The sequence below is a fragment of the Cornus florida genome, unplaced genomic scaffold (assembly GCF_030987335.1).
Source record: "Cornus florida cultivar Cherokee Brave unplaced genomic scaffold, ASM3098733v1 CherokeeBrave_3.0.0_Hap2_Chr09, whole genome shotgun sequence".
NCBI classification, from domain to species: domain Eukaryota; kingdom Viridiplantae; phylum Streptophyta; class Magnoliopsida; order Cornales; family Cornaceae; genus Cornus; species Cornus florida.
Window position 1 is genome coordinate 24,373,037 of NW_026775579.1, and position 5,576 is coordinate 24,378,612.

Below are 5,576 nucleotides of genomic sequence, written 5' to 3' on the forward strand. Positions count from 1 at the left end.
GTAGTTTCACTTTTGTAGAAAAGCATGCTAAGTGCTTACTTTTCTTGTAAAGGGTATAGATGCATGACCATTTTGTAATTTTCTAAACTTTAGGGGTTTTTGTGTAATTACTGTAAAGTAATTATTTTTCGTCTTAGGGACCATTTTGCAATTTAATTTGGAAGATATTTTCAAAAAGGATTTTTTTGCAATTTTTAGAAAGTGTGACAAGTGTCACATTCTCATTGGTCCATTTGTTGGCATGTGTGTGGAAACACATTGAGGCCTTGGATGGGGACATGTGGAGGGTGGAGATTTAACCACTTGTTGGCCTAGGATTGGTGCACTTGTTGGCTTGGATGGTTGACAAGTGTAGGCTTGAGATTTAACCTAGGATGGAGCCTTGGATTTGTGACAAGTGTAGGCTCACAATTTGATCTTGCATTAGTGTGTGTGTGAGAGGTAGTGTAAGAGCACATGGTGAGTGGAGGATCTCTATCCCTCCATTCACATTTCATCTTCATCATTTTTCATTTCCTCCCTCTTTTGTAAAGAAAACCCTAGCCTCCATGGATGGAGCCTAAAGCCTTAAGCTTTGACCTTGATATTTGAGAGCCTTCCATTGATTTCCAAGCTTGAACTTGGGAATACATTTTGTTCCCCTCATCTTCCTCTTCATAACCCTAGAAGGGTTTGCCATTTTGTGTCGATTTTGCCTTGGATTCTAGAGAGACACTTCTCTAGTGAGGTAGGGAATGTTATAGGGTTATATGTTTGTTGTCTTGCATGTTTTTGATGCTTATACAACTTGTATGCATGTAGTGTATTAATTTAAGAAATTATGATTAATGGTAGTTTGCTTATAACTCATTTTAGACTTGGTAAATGGCATGGCCATGAGTTGATCTTTGATATATATTAAATTGGGTTGATTTAGATGAGTTTTCAAATCTAGAGATTAAATGGATTTAATTTGGTTTAAATTCTAGTAAATTGTGTTTTGTGTGTAATCCATCTTAGACTTGATATATGGTATGACCATGACTTAGTGCTTGATATATATTAATTTGAGATCATTTGGACAACTTTTGAAATATAGAGATTTAATTGATTTAAATTAATTAAATTCTATTTGATGATATCTTGCTTATCTTGCACTTTTGATTTGATATATGTAAAGACCATGATATGTTGCTTAACATATATTAATTTGAGGTTATTTGAAATCTAGAGAATTTAATCACCTTGTTTAATTAAATTCTATCTAATGGCTCCATGGGACTATTGGTATTTTAGAGGTTGTTTCTATATTCAAATCATGGACTTGAACTTGTTATGTATTCACTTGGTTGTGTTTTGAGCATAGGACAACTTTGTTGTTATATTTATATTCATGAGAACATTTTTTCTTTATAGAATATATTGATGCCATGTGTAGTGAATTGTACACTTTGTAATTGGCATTATGTATGTCATTTTAGAATTGAAACTCTAAGGCATGGATTGTGTGGTTTCAACCTACTTGTGCATGGAAGGTGTTTTCATGCATTATATAAGTTATGTATAAGTTGTGAACTTATTTGGTTTAATTTTGGAATCTTGGAACATTGTTGAGTTGAGATGGCTAGGGTTGGGCTCTAGTACTGGGACGTGAGTCCTCTAAGTCTGAGATAGTGCGCACTTAGGGTGGTCTTTCCTGCGGGTTAGTGCCCGGAATAACCATTGAGGTCTCGGCAGAATTCCGAGCGTAGATGTCCAAGTCTTCCATTATTTGTTTTCGCATTGAATTCCAAGTTAACAATCATGTTTATATTGTAACTTGTGGTTTTAGTTATTGGCAATTTTGATGTTGTTAAGTACATCTATGAATATGATTTTAATGAATCATTTTGATGTTGTTAAGTACATCCATACTAAATTGATATATTTAGTTGATTTCACACTTTTAGATTTCTAGTTGATAACCTAGAGAACCTATGTCTTGATGTGTGGTATTAGATATTCTAATTATGCTAAATTGTTATATTTAGTTGATGTTGCATTTTAGACTTCAAGTTGATTACCTTGAGAATCTATATGTTGTTGCTTTGTGTAAGCATGCTCCTATGTTGTTGCTTTGTGTAAGCATGACCCTATGTTGCTAAAATTGCATGAATGAGGTGATTGATGCTAGAAATGATCCTAGGTAGCTAGGATGCTCCTTGGGTCTCACCTTTGACATAGACGTTAGGTGGAATGAACCACAAAAATTGCATGAATGAGGTGATTGATGCATGCTCATTTCCTACGAGTAGCTTTATGTTACTCACCCCTACGATACTGGGGCATATTTCAGGTACAAGAATCAAGGTTGCGATTCTCGTCATGCTTGGATGATTGGTGGACTTGAAGATTTCCATTTCTTGTAAAGGTTGGCTTGAAAAGCTACTTGTAGCCTTATATGTCAAAATATGTATATTTGAATTTAAACATGGAATGAGTACATGAGTGCACTCCTTACAATGTATTTGACATGTATAAGATGAGGCCGGAGGCCAATGACATGTATTTGTATTCTATGTAGTTTTGACTTTATGGTATATTATGAAAATATTGAAAAATGTCAAGTTGTTGTCTCACTAGGTTTGCATCGGTCGTTTTCGGGAGCTGCGGACCATTCCCGTGCACTCAAAATCTCTTATTACATTTGTGTGCATATTTGTTTCAGCCTAGAAGTGTATTTGGAGTCAAAAGTATGTTTGGTGCAAACTTACATTTTTTGCCGTTTTGAGCCTAAACTGAGCATAAGGGCATTTTGGGGTTTTCACATTAAAAACAAAGTTTTCTTTTGGTATGGTTGGCTAGAAAACATGATTTTGAGTGTAGTTTCTTCTTTGTGTTTTTCTCAAAAAAGCCCAGAAAGTCCTCAAAATTGCATTTCAAGTCAGCATTTCAGGCGTAGCCTATAGGAGTTCGAGCGCTCTAAATAGGGAGTTCGAGCGCTCGAACTTTGGGCAGATTTCTTAGGGCAAATTTTGAGCGCTCGAACTTTGGGCTGATTTCTTAGGGCAAATTTCAAGCGCTCGAAGTACTGTTCACGGGGGTGTGTGTCTTGGTTCAGCATTACACCTCCAACTTTAAATTATCATAACTTCTTCGTTTTAACTCCGAATTGGTCCATTCTTGAGTCTAAATTGATCACGTCGAAATAATCTTTCTAATGGTACTAATTAGAGCTTCAGATTCTTCTTGTGGCTCAATTTATTCAAGTTTTAGTAAGGTAGTGTCTGTTTTTGGTTCGAACCGGGATAGGGTATCCCTTCCTTCGACTTCAGAACTTGATATCTTTGCCGTCCAGACCACGAATCAAGTGATTCTTGAGTCTATCTTTATTAATTTTTCATTGTATTTCCAATGGTGTGCACAGTGGCACCCATTTCAGTGTGAAATGACCATTTTGCCCCTAGGTTCATTCTTTTCCGTTTTTAAAACGTTGCTTCCGCATTTTCTTCCTTTGGGTTTCGTGACCTCGTCGAGGGTCACATTGGTGTCTTAAAGGAGTGTTGTATCTCTAAAGACCATTGTTCTATCTTTTGCTTCCACATTTTGGATCCATTTTGGGTCATCACAGGACACACTGGGTTGAAAAATCCAGGGTCGTCACATAATCATAGCATAATTCAACCAACAAACCACTCTCTTTGATCATTCAACCTACTAATCAAATTTTGATTCCTTAAATCTTGTAAATCCCTTAGGATGTTCCCTACTCACTCTTGCTATGTCAGTAATAGTAGTGGTAGTGGTTTCTATAAATTTAAACTTGGCCAAAAAGGCTTTCTTGAACCACATTCACTTTCACATCAATTTTGGCACATAGTGACGGCCGTGACCACTTTCCAAATATGAACCTCCATATAAAGCATCCACCATACCCTTGTGGGTATCGGATAAGCTCTCGTAGAAGTATTAAATCGGAAGGCCATAATGTTGGCACTTCCTTAGCAAGTTGTTCAAACGCTCCCATGCTTCATGTAAGGGCTCTCCATCTCCTTGGGCAAAATCACAAATTAAAGTTCTAATTGAATTAGTTTGACTTGCGGGGTAATACTTTTTTAGAAATTCTTGCTGTAATTGATTCGATGATGTTAGAGTTTTCGCCCCGAAGTTGTTAAACCAATATTTAGCTTTGTTCCGGAAAGTGAAAGGAAAGAATTTCAATTTTAAAACTTCTTCAAGGACATCCGTGATTTTCACGGTGGAACACATCTCTAGAAGCTCATCCAAATGTTTTTAGGGTTCTTCATTGTTTAACCCAAGAAAAATAGGACACATTTGAATGGTAGAAGGTTTAACCTCATAATGATTGGCCCTGAAATTTGGCAATTGGATACATGTCAGCGCATTATACACATTAGGAGTGTAATGATTACTGATGACCATTAGAGGATTCAGACCTAGAGGAGGATGTTGGATCATATTAGGGTCTAGATAACCAAGATTCACATTTTGGTCTTCCATTGGAGTGATAATGATGAAGAGTGGAAGGAATTCCCAAAGAACAAGTCAACACACCAACAACTTCAATCAACAATAATTCACAACCTCCACATACGATGTTCCCATAGTCCCATGTTATATCAATACAAGAAATTAATGGCCGCGACAAGGACCCATGCTTTCAACAATTAAATAAATAACCTCGATAAGGGCTCATGTTTGGACAAGAAATTAAACAATGTAATTAGCCTTGACAAGGGCTATTCCTCAAGCATATAGTAATGAACAATTTAAGCCACAAGATTTTCAAGAATTGTTCACAAAGGTCCCAAGCAACGATGTCAAGATCCAATGCTTACTTTCCTTGCCTTCAAGTACCTAATTGAACAAGAGTAATAAGTGAGAAAATAAAATAAAAAAAATGAAATTTCAGACAAACAATTAAAGAAGCACTAATGCTTAATTAAATTCCAATTAAACCATTAATCCCTGGCAACGGCGCCAAAAACGTGATGGTCTATCTCGTGTATGTATAACAATGTGTAAAACACTTTGTTTTAAAGAATGTTAAGTGGGCATCACTGATTAAAATTTATAAAACCACTAGACATTTATATTATGTAGTATGAAGTGAGAAGGGATCATCCTAAGAGATTGAACACGTATTGGAATTAAATCAAACTCTAGTGCTAATGAGATTGTAAGGAAAGTTGGTTTGGGTTGTTTTAAACTACAATTTGAACTTAAAAACATACAACATAATTAAACCAAAATGGTTAGTGTGAAAGAGAGAGGAAAAGAGTCTTAGGGCATAGGAATCACCGATAAGCTCGTCACTAAACCACAAGTCTTTGTCTAATTAGGGGAAAAATCATGTTGTAGACCAAGTGTATGCTATCAATTGCAATAAAGAGTATGGATATCAAAAAGAAGCATGAATTGTCCACTTAACAATAAGAGTGATTAAAATGTGTTGTGTAATTCATTAAATTTAAGCATACACCATCAACTTAACCAGCAATTGTAGCACACATCAATCTAGAGAATAATATAATTTGCAACAATAAGCCATAGATTATCAAATTCAACCATGAATTGCCTACCTAACTACAACTGAA

At 35.8% G+C, this 5,576-nt stretch overlaps 1 non-coding gene across 1 annotated transcript; it reads left to right on the forward strand.

Moving 5' to 3' along the window:
• Nucleotides 1–3,937: 3,937 nt before the first annotated feature.
• LOC132275697 (small nucleolar RNA R71) lies at nucleotides 3,938–4,044 on the forward strand. Its single transcript, XR_009470708.1, has one exon. It is a non-coding gene; the product is annotated as a small nucleolar RNA R71 (small nucleolar RNA).
• The last annotated feature ends 1,532 nt before the right edge of the window (nucleotides 4,045–5,576 follow it).